This window comes from Dasypus novemcinctus, chromosome 5 (genome assembly GCF_030445035.2).
Source record: "Dasypus novemcinctus isolate mDasNov1 chromosome 5, mDasNov1.1.hap2, whole genome shotgun sequence".
Lineage (NCBI taxonomy): Eukaryota > Metazoa > Chordata > Mammalia > Cingulata > Dasypodidae > Dasypus > Dasypus novemcinctus.
Genome location: NC_080677.1, coordinates 21,606,227 through 21,625,912, shown reverse-complemented (window position 1 = coordinate 21,625,912; position 19,686 = coordinate 21,606,227). Strand labels below are relative to the sequence as shown.

General features: G+C 42.9%; 1 pseudogene; it reads right to left on the bottom strand.

The window, feature by feature from the left end:
- Positions 1 to 2,347: 2,347 nt before the first annotated feature.
- On the bottom strand, positions 2,348 to 13,282 carry LOC101425021 (Golgi-specific brefeldin A-resistance guanine nucleotide exchange factor 1-like; annotated as a pseudogene).
- Between the last annotated feature and the right edge of the window lie 6,404 nt (positions 13,283 to 19,686).

Sequence of the window (19,686 nt, the reverse complement as noted above, 5' to 3'; positions counted from 1 at the left end):
TTTATTTATTTATTTTATTATTTTTAAAAAAATGTATCCCTTCCCCTTCTCCGGATGGTTCTCTTGTCTGTTTGCTCATTGTTCGCTCACCTTCTCCAGGTGGCACTGGGACTCGAGCCTGGGACTTCCTGCATGGGAGGCAAGTGCCCAACGGCCTGAGCCACATCCACTCCCATGGGCTGTGGTGTCTGCTGGCTTTGTGGCATCTGCTCGTTTAGGGCGTCTCCTTGTGGTGGGTGCAGTGTCTACTCATCTTCTTTAGGAGGTATCAGGCCCCAAACCTAGGACCTTCCATGGGCTAGGTGGGTGCCAAACTGGTTGAGCCACATCTGCTTCCCAAGAATTTCTCTTTGAGGTGCAAGTGGAAAACCAACTCAGAAGGATCCAGGTCCCTGTTTCAGTTATATGGCCCTCCCTGAGCCTCAGTTTCCTCACCTGTAAAATGGAAATAGAATTACCTATCTTGTTCTTACAATGCTTTAGAGATAAGATATTGGCATATATCAGGGGGCAATAAAGGACAGTTATCATAATTACAATTTTGCCAACCAAGGGGGGTGGAGAGGAAGGAAAATAGATTTTGTTGCAAAGATATTATAGGCTGCAGAATAGTTACATTTGTTTAGGATCTATCTATTCTTTGAAAAACAACTCCTTCTCCTACAACTAAATCTCAGTTATAAATGAAAACAAAACAAAAATTTAAAAACCCCACTAAAGCCACACCTTCCCTAGGCCCGGCGTCCAGCCATGTGTATTTGTAAGTAAAGCAAACTGCACCCTCTCTGTTCTCCTCTTCCCCTGCGCTCCAGGGCACCTCCACATCGCTGTAACGTGGATCATCCCCTAGGAAACCTGCAGGTTTCACTGTGCTTGCATACCTCCGCTTGTAACTGACCTAATTTTATCTTCAGGAGAAAGACGCACGCACCATGCAGACCTTGGAGGCTTGTCTCAGAGGCTGGAAGCTGATGCCCTTCAAGGACTCCTCCTGCCCGGGCGCCCAGGCTGTGAGGTTCCAAGGCTGCCCACCCACACACCTGCCCGGGGCAGGTGCAACCAGAGGGAGGGCGTTTTATTCTCTTAGCGGTTGTTCTAGAAGTCCTGCCAGGGAGACGGGCCTTTCATGAGAAAGTGTTTTTATGGCTTCCACTTAGGGCAGAAATAGCTTCCTGAGTCAGAGAAAGGAGGGACATGGAGCTAATTAACGGAGGAAGAAGGATGGTCTTTGGGGGCAAAAGAGATGAGGAAAAGAGTCGGGGGTGTGTGGAGGAAGGGAGCAGAGTGCTGTGGGCTGCAGGGTGGGAACCTTCCCTCGCCCACTTGCAGATCTTTGGTAAATATACTAACCATGAGCTGCTTGCTGGGGTGAGTTTCTGGTAGATACTGTGATATGCTGATTCTTAGTTGTCACCAGGTGAAACCAAGATGACAAAGGGGGACAAAGGGGATGGAAAAGGCAAGATTTGAAAGTGCTAGGTGCATAGGAACTTGAAAAATTTGGGAGAGGGCTTACACTTTCCCACACTTGGGTGCTGCTGGGTTCATTAATTAAGGGGCCAGGACTGACCTCAAGCTCCACCCCGCCCTCCCTTGCTGCCCTGCGGCTCCTGGAGCGCTGCGCTGGTCTCTGCACTGGCTATTCCCTCCCCGAAGGGCTGCAAGCATCTCCCTGACTGCGACATCCTCCACTGCCTAATCTTAATTGTACCTGCCACCACTATCGACACACCCTATGTATACTTACTTACTTATTTATTTATTATTTACCTATTTTTTTTGTAGAAGTTGTGAGTTAACAAAACAATAATGCATACCACACAGAATTTCCTTACATGGCCCGCCCCCCACCTTGTATTGTTGTGACACATTTGTTCCAAATGAGGAAAGAACACAGTCAAATTTAATGCTATCTATAGTCCACAGCTTATATTTGGAGTGTTTTTCCCCCAAAGACCATGCTATTATTAACACCATGTATTAGTATTGTACATGTGTTATAGTTCATGAGAGAACAGTCTCATATTTGTACTTTAACCACAATCCAGTATTCACCATGGATTTACTGTGATATATTGTCCCCTGCCTTGTACAATTCATCCAAAGTGTACACTCAGTTTCATCACAGAGTTGTCCTGTCAGCTGCTTACTTCATTTCAGAAAGTGTTTATTACTCCAAAAGGAAAAATCCCATTTCTTTTTATACTCCCCCATTATTGACCCTTAGAACTGATATAGGACCTTCTTTGCCATTGCTGTGAAAATATTACAATATTACTGTTAACTATAGTCTATATGTAACATTTGTAGTATTTTTACCATGTATCTCCATATTCTTATATGGTACTAAGACATTTATTATATCATAAAGGTCCATTTTATCCTGTTTTTCCATATGTACACACTCCTGTGAGTAGTCCCTCTGTCCAGTCCCACCTGCCCACTCTCCATGGTGCCAATCAACCCTCCAAACTGACCAACTAGTTAATAAAAGAGGAAGAACTAGAGGAGGTGGTCCAGGGTTGATGGGAGTGGGAATGAGAGAGGGAAACAAAGTGCAGAGTTCGGGCTTGGCTCTCATCACCTTACCATGGGCAAGAGGGACACATTAGCACTGTAGAGTTGGCACAGTGAAGCCTGCCCAGAGCTTCCAGGCTGGACGCAGAGCTGTAGGTGGTACCTGAGTGGGAACTCAGGTTGGACTTCCAGGAATGGAAGAGCAGAGGAGGAAAATGGTCCTGCAATCTGACTGTGGGATCCAGGAGGGGCTATAAAACGTTTCCTCATTTTCAGTTCCCCATCCAAGTGGCAGCTACAGCAGCTCAGGCTGGACCTGAAGAATCTTGGCCCCTGGGACAGCTGGAAGGGGGAGGTAGGGGTAGCCTGGTAGGAAGTACTGGTTCTTGATCTTTGAGGGACCTGCCTTAGTTGACTTCAGAGGTGGGCATGGGGTCTGTAGGACGGGATGTGGCCAAGAGGGGCACTGGTGAGGTGGCCTCAATGAGTGCAGGGTTGAGAATGATGGGCAGAGTCATGGGTGGCACCCCCACCTGCAATGGGGAGGCCAAAGGTTGCAGGATCAGTGGGGGCTGAGCCACGGGGAGAGGCCCATCTGGGGTAGGGCTCAGCCTGCTGGGACTAGAGGCCACTGGTGATCCAGGGGAGCTGCTGTTGGTGGCTCGGGGGCTCTCGGGCTTCTCAAAGTCACAGGCCCCCAGCTCAGAGGGCATCTCTGGGGGAGGTGGATGGCCAGGTGTCCTTGTATCACCAGCAGCAGGAGTCAGGTGGGCTGAAGTCAGAGGTTTTGGGGCATGAGGCTCCATGGACATGGGACAGTCTGCTTGAGGAGCTCATCTCGTAGGTGGGGAAGAAAACAGTCAGTGCGCTCCCATGTGATCTCCCAGAGGGCTGAGGGGCCACCTCCTCGTGCATCTGCACTGTGGAAAATCTCTGCTGTGTCCATGACCAGGAGCATGTTCTTCAGGGACTCAGGGATGGCCTCAGACAGTAAGTCACTGGAGCCTACATGCATGTATTTGTCCATGAAGTCCAGGATGGTCAGCCAGAGGGCCGCAAAGGTGGAGAGTGACAGCAGTGGAGACAGGTGCTGCAGGAAGACCTTAGAAAGCAGTGTGGAAGCCCTCATCTGGGTCTCCTCCATCCCACCCACATCTGCAGGGCTGATGTTCTCCAAGAGCTTGGTAAGTAGTGGAAATAGCACCTTGTTAAAACAAGACTCCCATTCTAGGGCATCTAGCTTTTGCAGATCATGTACCAGTAATGCTCACTGCAGATAGGTCTATACAGACAATTAGAGTGAGAACCAAGTATAATATAATCAGTCAAAAGATTAAATCAATATTGACCAGAGTTACAAAATGACAGAAAAATAAAATAGCCTTACCTACAAACTCACCAACATCCAGCTCATGGCTGGGAAGCCCCAAATCATCAGCCAATATCAGTCTTGAATGAAAGCAATAGCTGTGCAGAGCACCCTCTCCAGGGTAGGACTTCTACTAGCCTGACCAGGGACAGTCCCTTTTATTGAGCTCATAATCAATGGACCTGATAATATTGATGACAACTAGTGAGGACCGCACCAATTCCTGAAGAAGTGGCCAGCCCTGTCAGGAAGAAACACAACACTCCCTGGGCAGTACATTCCAAGGTTTGTGCATCAGTCCCCAAGCAAGTGGCCAGCTTTCCCAGAAAGGATCACAACACTCCCCGGAATGCACCCTCTCTGTTCTTATTTGTTACAAAACTTTCCCCAGTATGCCCACTACTCTAGTTCTCATCATTCCTCCTGAAATATGAAAAGTGCTGACCAGTAAGGCATTGGTTTGCTGATTAACAAAGCTTCCTGCATGATGTTTCACTTTTAGGTTTGCACAATACTCACTAAATATTTTTCCCAATACACTTATCATATTTAGTTCATATTAGTGTGACCACACAATATTTGTCCTTCCGTGTCGGGCTTGTTTCATTCAACATAATGTCCTCAAGCTTCATCCATTTTGTCACACGCATCCCAAGTTCATTTCTTCCTACAGTTGAATAATATTCCATTGTATACCACATTTTATTTATCCATTCATTGGTTGATGGGCACTTGGGTTGTTTCTATCTTTTAGCAATGGTGGGTAATGCCTCTATGACCATCAATGTGCAATTGTCTGTCTGCATCCTTGCTTTCAGTTCTTCTCAATATATTCCTAGTAGTGGAATTGCCAGATCATACAGCAGTTCTATATTTAGCTTCCTGAGGAACCACCAAATTGTCATCCACAAAGGCTGCACCGTTCTACATTCCCACCAACAGTGAAGGCGAACAAGCCCCCTTTAAAATTGCTCATAACTCTTATAACTCTTGGACATCTAGAATATGTGCATGCATTTGGTGATTGCCCATCTCCCCTGACTGGCAGGTAACTCTCCAGGGCTGGGCACTTGCCTGTTTTGTTCACTTCCACGTCTCCAGCTCCATGAACATCACTGGCAGAGATGAGGCACTCAACAAGGGCACCAGGTGGTCCTGCGTGGCACAGGATTGGAACCAGAGCCCCTGCCCTGGATGGCTCAGATCAGCACGAGTCACATCTCAAGGGCTGCCTAAAGAGAAGACCTGGACGATCTTTGTTTATTCTTTCTATTTTCCATTTCCTTTTCTCTCCAATATACTTTTTCCTGTTAAGATGTGGGGGACCCTGCTAACCCTTTCCCTTCTATCAGCCCTCATACCTATCTCTACAATACATGCACAGAGGATGTTTTGTTTCTCCTCTTCATATCATAGACCCCAAGGAGCCCCGGGATTTCCTCGCTAGGTCATGTACAGGTTTGGGATGTCTTTTGCCTCCTGGTGAGGAGTTTGGGGTTTGGAAATCTTGCTTCCTGTGGCTGCTGTAACAAATGACCACAACCTGGGTGACTTAAAAAACAGAAATTGTATTCTTTCATGTTTCTGGGGGCCAAAAGTCTGGAAATCCAGTTGTCAGCAGACACATGCTCCTTCTGCAGGCTCTGGTGGAGAACCCTTGCTCGCCTCTTCCAGCCTCTGGTAGTGCCTTCAGTCTCTGGAGTTCCTTGGCTTGTTCCAGCATCACCCCAGTTTCTACCTCTGCCTGTACCTGGATCTCTTTCCTCTAAGTCTGTCTCTCTCCACATCTCTCTGTCCTTATAAGGACACCACCAATTAGATTTAGGTTCCACCCAAATCCAGTATGGCCTCATTTGGTTTTTATCTGCGAAGACCCCATTTCCAAATAAGGTCACCTTCTGACATTTCAGGTGGACATGCCTTTCGAGAGATACTATTCTCAACCCAGCACAGAAGTGAGCTGATCTAGATTTGAATCTGGCCCTTAACTGTGAGACCTCGGGAAGTTTCTTATTCTGGGCCTTGATTTCCAAATCTGTGAACAGGGGGAGGATTTTACCTAAGGAGAAGTGAAGGAAGAGTGAGCTCCTGCCCGGTGTGGTGTCTGGTCAGAGGTACCCTTAAGGGCTCAGCGAGCGCTGGGCAGGGGCACTGCCCTGAGGCAACCCGTGGGGGCGCCCACATTGTGCGGCTTCTAGAGAGTTCCTGAGCAGGAAAACAGAAGCAAGGGTGACATTTAATTCTATCTTCTTCTAATAAATTTCATCATAAAACACTTTGGCATTTGCCTGGCATCGCTGGAGTGGAACCGTTGTTTCCTCTGCACTTTTACGCTGTGGCCTCTCAGGCGCGCTCTCGCATGAGGATTCTCGGCCACCTCCGCCAGCTGCACTCTTGGTTCTGCCCCCTGTAGCTTAGTTTCAAGCATAAGTTAGAATGAGTAAGAGAAATATGAACGTCTTAGTTTCAGACCACCCGAAAGCAGAAATTGAGACAAGAATTTGGGTGAGGGTGGTTTATTGGGATGTGATCCCAGGAAGCACAAGGAGGTAGTGGAGAAGTGAGAGCAAGAAGGAGAAAAGTCAACAAAAAGTGCATCTCTGAGGGAGGAACTGCTGTGCGTCTCCCAGGTTCAGCCTCACAAGGAACTTTCAGAGAAACTGTATGGGACATGCCTCAGAATTGTCCTACCCAAGGCTGGGCCGCTGGGGCATTTGTCCGCCAACTCTATCCTCCCCTATCGAGGTTGTAGCTGCATGCAAGGGTAAGCTCCTCTATTGCTGAAAGTCTCAGGCAGAGAAGAAGTGAGAAGGAAGTATTGAGAGGAAAGTGTGGGCATGCTGCAAATTGTCTGCCACAGTTTTTAGTGAATTCAGAGGTGGGCCATAGGACTATGAACTGGGGCCATGTGAAAGGCTGGGCTCCCAGGAAGCAGATTCCGGCATGGAGATGAGTTTACAGGAAACGTTTTGGAAAATGATGTCAGGATTAACATCTGTTGGGGGAAGGGGAGGAAGTGGAACGGACAGAAGGAGGAGTTCAGTTGCAATGCTATCTCCATGAAGACCTCAGCTGACACCACGGGGAGCTTTGAATCAGGAATGGCTCCTCAGAGTTGTCCTAAGTTGGGGCAGAGGGGCTGGGTCTTTATGTCCCCATTTGGATTAGTGGAGGTGGGCTAATTGGCTGAGGAGACTCCCTTCAGCCCAGGCAATTCCCCAAAAAGGCTATGTGCTGAGACCAGTAGCACGCCCATCAGCTGGGGGAATAGTTCTTCATTCTCAAAGGGAGGTCTGGGCAGCACATCACAACTATCTACATCAAGAGCATCCACCTTACACAGGAGTGAAGGTAGAGAAATCTATTGAACCACAAAGCCCAGGTCTTGGACCATTAATTCTGGGCTGGAGCCCAGCAGTTGTGAGTTTGCTCTTACTCCTGATGAGATGACCAAAGTCTTGTCCCCATCCTAAAATATGACATACCCTTTCAGGATCTCAAAATTATTTGGGTCCACCATTTGATATGTTATTCACAAGTCCAGGTTTTCCTAATCCATCATCTGTGGTGGAGATGCCAATGGCCAAAAAAAAAAAAAAAAAAAAAGACATTAAAGTGAGGACAGCAATGGACTAAACTCACGCTCCCCAAATCCACTGTAGGCTGCCAAGTGTTTGGGTGGCTTTCAATAAATGAATTGTCTGGTGGCCATTGGAAGAGGCACTGGAGTGAAGATTGGGAGTAGATGAGTGGACAAGGTGATGGTCAGTAGTTCCTCTTGATGGGACAGAAGACAAAGGAGAAGATGGCACTTCCTGGACTTGTGGGAAGGGATTAAGAACCTTAAAATGACTAGTGTTCATCAATTGCTGGGTGGCGATTATAAACACACATTCTCCTGAAATTCTTCCCTCCTCTCCCCAAATCCATACTAGACTAGTTGGTGATAATCTTTGGGCATTTTTCTGTTGGCCAGTGAAAAACTTATTTTGTCCATACAAACAGTTGCAATGCTGATAAAGGTATTTTTGGGTCCAGAGCCTCTAAAGTATTTGGGTGCTTATGACTCACCTTATTAGCATTACACGTGTGCCTTCTTTTCCGTCTGCCTGGGGTTCATTTGCAGTTTTACATCACATTAATGGGTTTCTTGCCTAATTTTTCTTGTGCACTCTGCTGCAAAGGTTGCCATGATTCCTCAGCCAGAAAAAGCAGTTGACAAATCGACTAAGGTAAGGTACCACCCACACTGAAAACTATTTGTGAAGTGGAAACTTGCTCTCACAGTTTGTGATTCATTCAGTGACGCTGTGACCAAAATTCTGTGCCACAGGTCAGCGGAGGATATGATGGGAAAAGATGGGCAGGGAACCTGCTCTTTTCAAAACATCATTTGTTTGGGGAGGTGGAAGTGAGGGTGTACTGGGGAAGTTTAACTTTATACTTGTCTCAGGAATTCAGGGTGGGCTTTGTAAAATGATGAACATTTGATGGCTCTGGGTATGGCCTTGGAATTCCATGATTAAAATTCTCAGTCTTAGAGCAAGGGTCAAGGTCATTCCAACCTCTGAGAAGTGAGGAAGAGAAAGAGTGAATTTTGCTCTATTGATGGTTTAACTTTATGGCCAAATACCATAAAGTATCAAATCACAGGTTGGGTTTTATCAATCCTGTGCTCATATATTAAAGTAACTTACATAGTTCAATTTTATTTTAGCAGGAGCTTGGGTCCATTCAGGAAGTATAGGTTTAGGGTAGACAAAGACAAAATGTTTGCATTATTAAAAGGTGTATAAATGGAAGGAAGCAGGCGCAGTTCAGAGGTTGAGCACCTGCTTCTATGTATGAGATCCTGGGTTCAATCCCAGTACCACCTTTAAAAAAAAAGTGTATAACTTGTCATTGATGCTAATATTCCTTGGCTCGTTCTTCAGAGACTTGCCCCATAGTCCCTGAGAGAAGGGCTTCAAGGGCACTAAAACACTGGAATCCTTACAAGAGCTGCCCCTATTCCTATTGGAGCAGAACAATTGATTTTGGAAGTGGAGGGGCAGGAACCGGAGATGGCAGCCACACCTTTGTGCCCTCTTATGCTCTGTGACCTACACTGAATTATTTCAACACCACCAGGAGGGGGTGCGGTATTCCTCACCAGAGACACAGAAACAGACAGGAAGAATGTGGACGTGCGGGCTTCCCTCCTTCTTTTCTGAGCCTGCATATTGTTCTGAGCTTGTAGCCCTTATGGATTTAGGAATTCCCCCATTTGGAGTAATCCGAATGTCCCCTCTACTCCCTGAGAAATAGCAGTTGCCCCATTTCTGGGGGCTCTTTTGTATGTCTTAAAGCTGGTATTCCTTTGCCCCACCTGCTTTGACTTAATTATTTCTTACATTGCTTCAGCTGCCTGTAAACTGCTCCTGCCTACAGGGTAAGTTCTGGGAGGGTGAGCCAGAGACAGTAAACTGGTTCAGACTTTCAGGCTGCTGCCTGATAGTGTGGCAGGGACACACAGGCACACCTATATGCATGTGGAGCTCACTCTGCTACCTCTGTAAGGGGGCCAGGCACCACGCTGGACACAGGGAGGCGCCACACTGCCCTGGGGAGGGGCTGGGACAGGGGCCAGCAAAGGCAACGCAGGTTTCTCCGACTGCTGTTTTTTTTCAAGTTACATTTTCCTTATTCAGCACTACTTCAGTTACTGCAGCCCTTTAACTGTTTCACAGAGTTTTGAGGAAGGTGGTTCTGCAGTGTTTCTAGTTCAAAGATTCTGCATGGGAACAGGACTGTGGAGCATCTTACAGTGCCATTTTCATCAACTTGAAATATATATTAAAATCTTATTAGATAAATGATATATGATTTGGTACCACCTTTACCTTTTCTGATAATGTCCTTTGGTGTACAAAAGGTTTTAATTTTTATGAAGTATTATTTATGGATTTTTCTTGTGTTGCTCATGCTTTTGATGTCATACCTAAGAATCCACTGCCAAATCCAAGGTCATGAAGATTTTCCCCTATGTTTTCTTCAAAGAGTTTAATGGTTTTAGCTCTCATATTTGATGCCTTATTCCCTTTGAGTTAATTTTCATATATAGTGTAAGGGGGGTAATTACATTTTGTTTTCTGTATGTTTTAGTCTTTTCTTCCATTTCCCTATCTATCTCTCTACTTCGTGTCTAGCTAGCTAGCTGGTTAGCTATCTCATCTATCATCCATCTATTTATCTAAGTAAGAAATGGCCCACTATGCAAGTTAGTTTTTTAAACAAGGAATAAAGTTGACTGACAATAGCAAAATAGCTATTGCTGGTGAAACATTTCTTTAATTTGAGCTACATAAATTCTAGATTGGTTGATAATACACCCAGAGCAGAATATGAGCTATCTGTAAAGATGGAAAGACCGAGAATTCAATAATACGGAATTCTTTAATTTATTAAAGAAAAAACCAAATTGTTTAATATTAGACATTGATGCACCTATGCAATTAATATTTATTGCTGTATACAAGCAATTAATGTGCAAAATACTCTGTCTGCTACACTAGCTTAGCAGGGTCTCAATTTGGAAACACTTTTTGTTGATTATTTGTTTGAGTGACTTTAGGTACTTGAGTAGAGAATGGTGATATTGAGTGAAAATGAACTAGAGAAAAGAGGCTATTTTTAGAAATGAGAATTAAACAGACTCTAGTCTTTGTTAACAGAAAGTGGAGAAGGATAATCGCGGGAAGCTATTTGGCCTCCAGGGGTGGTATAAGGCACTTCTCTATCCTGCCCCAGGGCAGAAAATTTCTAATGAGAATGGATTGAGCACAAGTATGTTTATTAAGTCAGAACACTCCAGGGAATTTGGAGAAACTAGGAAAGAGTCTTTGATTCCCTATTAGAATGGAAAGTTTTCTTTCTTCCTCTTTGCAAATTCATCGCCTGCCCCCCTCCTAAGACCTCTTCCTTAAAAGGGTACAGGACTGCCTCTCCTTCCAAGCTGCCTTCTAGTCCACTTCTGCTTCCAAAGGCCTCTTGGTCAGAGTCACATCCCCCTTCTCTTCCCTTCTTCCCCTTAGCATGTTTATCCTTGGTCTGACTTTACCTGGCCATTTGAGTGGAAGTAATGAGAAGGCTGGGATGTCAGTCTTGGCCTACAGGAAATGCACAGAGGGACCATCTCTGCCAGCTTTGCCTCTAAGCCTCAGGGTTGCTGAGTTTCAGCCAGAGAGTCATTGAGGTTACCTTTAGCATGCCACATTGGGGCCAGGGACAAGTTGAAACTTAGCCTAGTTTTAGGCTGTACATGTTGATCTATGCTGTATCAGTTATATATTGCTGCAGAACTAATTAACACCCAAACTTAGTCACTTAAAACAACAACAAATACTTATCATCTCATGCAATTTCTGTGTTGAAGATGTTACCTCCAAGTTCTAAGCATCACAAGCTAGAAGGAGCCTTGGAGCAACAAGCAGAATCTCTCTGTTGGCAGCAATGGTCTATGACCTGAAAAAGCAATAACGTTTTATCCTTTTAAGATGCAGATTTTTGGCTTAATTCTTTGTAACAGCTGGATTCATTTACTTTATAGAATATCATCAGAGACTTAAGGAAAGAATGTGTATATGTGATAGTTAACTATGTATGTCTATATATTAGCAGGGAAAGTTTTAGGGAAAATACAGCTTGCAATGTTAATAGTGACAATTTGGGGCTAGTTTTTTTTTTTTTTTAACTTCCTTTTTATACACAGAATTTACTAAGCTCTTCATACTTAGTAGAGCGTAGTTTCAAATTGCATCCAAAGTAAGAACAAAGCTTTAGCAATCAAGAAAGGCAGCATGCTATTTTACAATCAACACTTGTGGCTTTTGAAATTTGGTTTTTATAGGATATGTTGGGGGTGTTTTCCAAATTTTCTAATGTGTTTCATAAAAATATAATTTTTATTATCTTCAAAATGCAAAATATGTATTCTTAATTTTACCACTCTAAGGTTTTATTTTCACTTTAAAAAATAATTTTCTCTCCTTTAATGACTTATTTTCTTCAGTTTTTTTTGCCATCTACTCTCCAAGATCCAGCAAATTCTCTACTCAAAAAAGCTAACTTGCATGCTTTTCTCCTCACCCACTAAATTGGCTTAAATTCTTCCAGATAGTAAGGATTGAAAATTGTAGCTGTCATAATAAGGGCGAACTAAATCAGAAGGCTGCTGCAACAGGGACTCCTGCAGGACTACTTGGAGGGGAGGAGGAAGCCAGGATTCCACAGCAAGAGAGGGAAAAGCAGCTCAACTATGAAAAATAGCTTCTGAGTGTTCAGGAAACTTTTTCCTTTACATATGCTGCAAGATAGTTTCTAAATCATCTCATGTTTTTCATTTGTTTGTTCCTTTCCTCATATTTGAATAGAAAATATCTTTATAGGCCAACATATAATATGCTTGGCCTAGAGAAAGTATCAAAGAGATACAAAGAGAAATCAGAAGGGCATACACATCCTGAACCAACCCTCTCCACATGCATCAAAACATTCTAATCTCAATACGGAATCCTAAATTCATCACAGAGGTCCATATGGAGTATTCTTGGGGTATGAAAAAGGAAGAAAACACTGCCTAGAGGTATCAGGGAAACCTTGAAAAGAAGAGTAAATTTGATCCAGACCTTGAAGAAAGGGTCATAATTCAATCTGTAGAATAGAGGTGAAAACAGTATGTGCAGAGCTATGGTAAGGAGGAAAGCCTGAGAGGGGGAGTACAGACTAGCAAGAGTGTAGGATGATGTTGGAGGATGGGAGATAAGGCAGAGGGGATAGGCAGAAAGCCATCGTGAGGGGACGCATAGGCCATGCTAATGACTTGAGGGCAAAAGAGGAACCACTGTGAGGTTTAAGGAAGAGAAGGACATGAAGAGTTCTGCATTTTATAAAGCTCACTGTGGCAGCAGTGTGGAAGACCTATCAAAGAAGCTGAGACTGGCAACTGGGTGATTTCATATAGTCCCAGAAGGATTCCTGGGTACTCATGGGTCCATAGGGCAAGATGCTACCAGTTCCCAGAAGTAGACCCAGACAAACATAGCCAACTGATTTTTGGCAAAGTAATAAAGACAATTCAATGGAGTAAGGATAGCATTTCTGTATTCATCTGCCAAAGGACTACTGATGCAAAGTGCCAGAAACCTGTTGGCTTTTATAATAGGGGTTATTTGGGTTTATTTGAAACCTTACAGTTCTCAGGTTGTGATGTTAAACTCAAGGCACCATAAGAGGTGCTTTCTCACCAAAGTCAGCTGCCATGTGTTGAAGCATGATGGCAGGTGATCTCTGCAGGTCTTTCCCTCCCTGCCAGGCTTCTGGATCTCTCAGGCTCAGCTGCTTCACTTTCTTCCTCATTTCAGCTTTAAACTGGCATAGAGCTTGTCTCTTAGGGCTTCCTATATCAGTCTGGGCTGTTCTGCTCTCTTCCCAAATTCAGTCATAACCTGTCAGGCAAATGGCTCATCTCTCCTTGGGACCTCAGTTGTTTGAGCCTGCTTTCTGTCACATGGCAGGATCAAAAACGACAGTGCTCTCTCTTCCTGTGTGTATCTGTCCATGTGAGTCCGTTTATATCAGACCCAGTAAGGAGGTGGGGACCCAACCTGAGTCACACCTTACAGACTAGTTGAAAAACCCTAAAACAATCTTAACAGGTAATCTAATCAAAGGCCCCTCAACTGAATTTAATGCAATCGAAGGGTATCACACCCAGAGGAATAGATTAGTTTGCAAGTTCTTTCTTTCTCTTTGGGATTCCTAAAATAATTGCAAACTGCCACACTATGTAACAGATGGGGCTGGAAAAACTGGACACCCGCATGCCATAAAAAATGCACTTAGACATAATTTACACCATTCACAAAATTACCTCGAAATGAATCACAGCTATGGGTAAATCACAACACTATAAAACTTATAGAAGATAACAGGAGAAAACTTAGCTGGCTTGGGTTTTGCAATGAGTTTGTAGATACAACACCAAAAACTTGCTCTTTGACTGTAGAAGTGGATACGTTGGAGTTCATTAAAATGAAAACTTCTGCTCTGCAAAAGATACTGTTAAGAGAATGAAAAGACAAGCTATAGACTGGAGAAAATATTTGCAAAACATGTATTTGATAAAGGACTTGTATCTGACATATACAGAAAACACTTGAAGCTCATAATAAAGAAACAAAATAACCCAATTAAAATGTGGGCGAAATGTATGAACAGCACCTCATCAATGAAAATATACAGGTATTAAATAAACATATGAAAGATGTCCAACACAAAATGTCGTTAAGGAACTGCAAATTAAAACAAAGTGAGATGGCAGTATACACCCATTAGAGTAGCTAAAATCCAAAACAATGACAATACAAAATGCTGGTTACTGACAATACCAAATCTGGAAAGATGTGGAGCAACAGGAGCTCTCATTCATTGCTTATGAGAATTTAAAATGGTACAGCCATTTTAGAAGGCAATTTTGCGGTTTCTTACCAAGCACTATATAGACTTATTCTGTGATGCCGTAATTGTGCTCCTAGGTGTTTACCTAAATAATTTGAAAACTTATGTCCACTCAAAAGCTTGCATACAAATTCGCTAGTGCATATTCATAATGTCCAAAATTTGGAAGCCACCATGATGTCCTTCAATAGGTGAACTGCTACACAAACTGTGTTATATCCATACAATGGAGTATATTCAGCAATAAAAAGAAATGAGCTATCAAGCCACAAAAAGAAATGAAATACCCTAAAATATAAGTTGCTAAGTGAAAAAGCCACTCTATAAAAGCTACACCCTATCTGATTCTAACTATATGACATTGAAGAAGGCAAAACTATAGAGATTGTAAAAACATCAGTGATTTCCAGGGGTTCAAGGGCAGGGAATGGATGAATAAGTGAGGCACAACTGATTTTGGGGGGCAATGAAACTATTCTATACAGTAATGGTGGGTATAATGGGTGCATGATTTATTAAAACCCTGAAACTGTACAACACAAAGCTTGAACCTTAATGAACTTTAATTACGAATATTGCATCAATATTAGTCCATCAGTTGTAACAAATGTACAACACTAATGCAAGATGGTGATAATAAAGGAAATTGAATGGCAGTTTCAGGGGGTATATGGGAAATCTCTATACGATTACTCATTTTTCTATAAACTGTTCTAAAAATAAAGTCTGTTAATTAAAAAATAACAATAATAGCAACAAAAATGATGCTACCAATTATAATGAAACAAGTTTCAATAGCCCTTCATTCAAAAGAATCTAATTAGCATTTTCCTGTCTTCTACTTAAAAATAAATAGCTCCATTATATAAACCATTTTAAATATCACTGGATCGCTCTTGGCAGTAAAATACATGTTTTATGTACATGTGCCTTCTTATAACACATTTAAGAGACTGCTTGTTCCTTTAAATAATTGGAAAATCTACTTGGTGGTTTAAGTGGCAAGAAGTGTTTTGCTTCAATTTAAAACCCTTCCATACCAATTTCTGCTCCAGTGTCTCCCACGTTCTGTTCTCTGCACTCTGGAGGCATTAACCTGCAGCTCAGTGTGTGTCTGTCACCTTCTCTGTGCCTGTTGGGACTTGGGGAGGTGTGTGAGTCTGCCAGCTCTCTTTCCAGAGCTTTGAATGCTCGGTCTTATCCATGGCATCTGCCAGGCTTTTTTATCCCTTGGGCTTTTGGCAGCTCCTGTTACTTGTGAAAATAACATGATTTGTGTAAAACAGATGAGTGCTGCCAAAATGTCCCAGTTTGTGCCATCTAAGGTGTTGAATGGTATCCATTGGAAAGTCATGAACATTTATGCTTCAGCAACTTTTTTTAGGTGGGGTAAGTCCTTTCTCCATCGAATCCTTTTCAGATAGGAGCAGAGACAGCAAGAGAATGAAACTCTCTGCTTGCCTTCCTTGGTCCCTGGAGGACATCTTTCTGTGACTGAAATTAGGCAGTGCCTCTCCGATTGATGATCAATACACTATAGAATGTTCAAAGACAGCAGCAGAAAGGGTAGCTTCTCTTTGAAATACAGAAACCATTGGGTGAAAAGTATTCCATGGGGCAACAGGTGTCTCTGAAAAGTATTTTGTGGGGAAGATGTCTGTGGGGAGCTTTACTGCACTGTAATTGCTCTTAGTTGTTGAATAACTCTGTTTGGACCTTTATGGCTTGGCCAACGAAAATGAACACATAGCCAGGGGGCCATGAAGTGTAAGACCCTGGAATCTGAGCTTGGACGTTATTCACAATTGGATCCTTCGGCATTCTGCTGCAGCAAACTCATGGGCAGACTCTCCACCACCTTCTCTCAAGGCTTTGACTAGAAGAGGATGCCCTGTTGGTCCTTGGCAGAGGCCAAAAGGAAGGGTGGCTTAGGATAGAAGTGTGCCTTGGAAGGCCCTAGGTAAAAAGACCAAACTAAAAAATTGGGGATTATGACAATAGAGGCCACCTTGGGTAGAACACATTGGTCTTGCAGCTAAATTCAGCGGTGGAGGGGCTTTATGTTTGGTACATACCGAAACTTCCAATGAAAATATTGAAATACCTGATACTATCATTCGCATTCCTTGTTTTAAATTTCTTTGTAAGCAAACACATTTTTAGAGGCATCCCCACACAATGAGTCAAAGGCAATGTTCCCCAAAGTGCATTCTGTGAAACTGGGCCCTACAAAATCCTCTAGGAAAAAGGAATTTGTAAACAAGCCATTGAGGACATTGAGAACACTATTTCCATTTCATACTGATTAATGTTTCCCAAGAGTAAAAACTTAAGATATCTTGCAAAAAAAAAATCTGTTTAATTTTGCTTACCTCAGAATTTCCTAAATATATGTGACCAAGTCATCCACTACTCTTTTTAAGAGCAGACCATTCTTTGGAAAAAGCTGCTCCAGTTTCTCTCTGGTTGTCTTGGGAATTGTGGATTACATAAAGGAACCCACATCACAAGATTCTATGGGAGCTCTAACTTATTTCCCTCCTGTGAGCCCTTCAGCAATCCCAGAAAGATGAACATCTATCCTTATTCTAAACATTGCCCCAATATTGCATGCCATTGTCTTTATCATAACCTTCTACACATTGACTCTAAGTCCTCAGGACTATGGTGTTGGAAAGCATTTCTTTTTCTTCTGCCCTAAACTTGAAAAGTTTTGTTGGGGTACATGAGTCAATCTACCACAGGGTCTAAGGGAAATATAAAAAGAGGCTATAGTCATTCCCTTGCTTTTTTTCTTGGAATATAATGTGGCTTAGCTGAACTGGGGAAAACAGGGTGCTATCAGTATAGTGATGACAGCAGAGGTGGCCTTAGCAGCCTCATTCAAGAAGTCCAGAACAGAGGTGGAGAGAAAGCTCAACATCACGTATGGGTTGCCAACTGGACTTAAAGTTCGTGATATCCCAAGGGATTCCCCAAAATAAATGGGTGCAGGGGAGGCTGGGCAGGGGGTTGTAAGTCTTATAATAACAAGTGAGAACAAAATCTAATGAAAGAACTATCATTACTGTTAATTTGATCCTGCTTTAAACTCCAGCCTTTATTGTAGCCCAGAGAAACACAGATTATGAATTTGAAACCGACACTATATTGATATTTACATACTGAATCACATACTCTACAAGGTAATAACCTAAATATGTGGATAAAGAGTTCAGTCTCTGAGGTAGCCCAGAGTTTTGATTTGGGTCACTCATTCATTTTTTTGGTAATGGTTCATGTCTATCCAGTACATCGATGCTTTTCTTCAGAGTATTATCAACATATCTGCTAAAATTAGTTAACATCCCCACTATTTGCATAGTGTTGAACAGTCTTTTTACTGGAGTCAGATGGCCCAAGTTCAAATCCTGGCTTTTTTACATATTAGTTGTGTGAGCTTGGGCAGGTTACTTAATCTCTCTAATGATCAATTCCTTTATCCACAAAATGGAGAAATAATGGTGCAAAATCAATGTTGCCTGGGTGTGCAGATAAGGGGCAATTGACTATATTGGTGCATCTGGAAAATCTTGGACTGGATTTTCCAGTAGCTAGTGAAGGGATAGAGGGGACATGAGACTCGGTAGGGAAGTTGACCCCAGATCATAAAGTACTTAGGATGCCATCCTAACGGGTTTGCCTAACCTTTGAACAACCTGACCTTACACATACTCTTCATATATGGAGATGAAGTCACCGAAACTCTAAGAACATGTTTCTCTTTTCTGTCTATACCACACGTGGGGGAAAAGGGTTCATTTTTCATAATGGAGTAGAGTGATGCACCTGAATGGAACACACAGCTCAAGTCACCCAACACAACGGTGAAACAACAGGATTTTAAGAGGAAATGGCTGACCCTAGGTCTCTAGATCTTTCCACAGCAAGAGGGCTTTGGAGCTACCCTAGACTTCCATCCATCCACTCATCTTCCTATCCACCCACCAATTCATCCACACATCCATGCAACAAATACATACTGCCTTTACTCTGTGTAAGACCCTGCCTGGGGACGTTGGGATGATGTTGATATGAACAAAATATGAAGGAGTGCACAGCCTAGTAGAGAGCTACTTATACAAGCAGAATGCACTAAGATCCAGTGGTCTCAGTGCATTAGAAGAGGTATGCATAGAGAGCCATGAGACCCTGACAGAGCAAGCAGAGGCTTCACTGAAGGGGGCATTTGAGCTGGGTCCTAAGGGATGAATAGAAATTTTATAGCACAGACATCTTGGATGTGAATTACTGGTAAAATAACACTTCTCATTTAATTGTATTGCGTATTTGGTTCTCATGGTAAAGGACAGAAAAGAGCTAATATTTGATTTGTGCCCACAATATTTTAGGGGGTCTGCTAGATTCTTTTATAGAAATCTTCTCATTTAACTCTCAGTGAGCTCTGAGGAAGTACTATTTTATCCTCATTGTACTGATGAGGAAACAGGCTCAGAGATGGTAAAGTAAATTACTCAAGGTCTCACAGCTAAATAAAATGGCTTAAGGAGGAAAAAAGTAGCTTTAGGGTTAAAATAATAATAGATAATAATAATAAAGATAAGATGATGATTCATTGAGTACTGACTATATTCCAACCATGGTTCTCAGCATTTTACATGTATTAACTTATATAATTTGTTCGCTCATCCTGAGAGGTGGTATCCTAGTTTGCCAAGCTGCTATCACAAATACCACACAATGGGTTGACTTCAAGAACAGAAATTGATGGGATCACATTTTTGAGGCTAGTGGTAGTCCAAAATTAAGGCCTCAGCAAGGTGATGCTTTCACTCCAAAGTCTGGGGTGTTCTGGTGCTGCCTGCTCACGAGTCATAAATTTCTTATTTTATCGCTACCTTCAGTCACATGACAATATCTTCTCCTTTCTGGCTTCTGTGACTTCCGGTTTCTCTTTATAAGGCCTCCAGTGATTGGATTAAGACCAATCCTCAATCATTTGGGCCACATCTTAATTAAAAATAACATCCTCGAGAGGTCTTTTTGACAATGGGTTCACATCCACAGGGATGCAGAATAAAATTGACAAGACATGTGTTTTAGTTTGCTAAAAGCTGCCAAAAGTAACAAACCAGAAATGAGTTGGCTTTTACAATGGGGGATTATTGTCTTGCAAGCTTACAGTTCTGAGGCAGAGAAAAATGTCCAAATCAAGGCATGATCAGGAGATGCTCTCTCCCTGAACACTGGCTGAGGGTGATCCTGGACTCCTCTATCACATGGGAAGGCGCATGGCGGTGTCT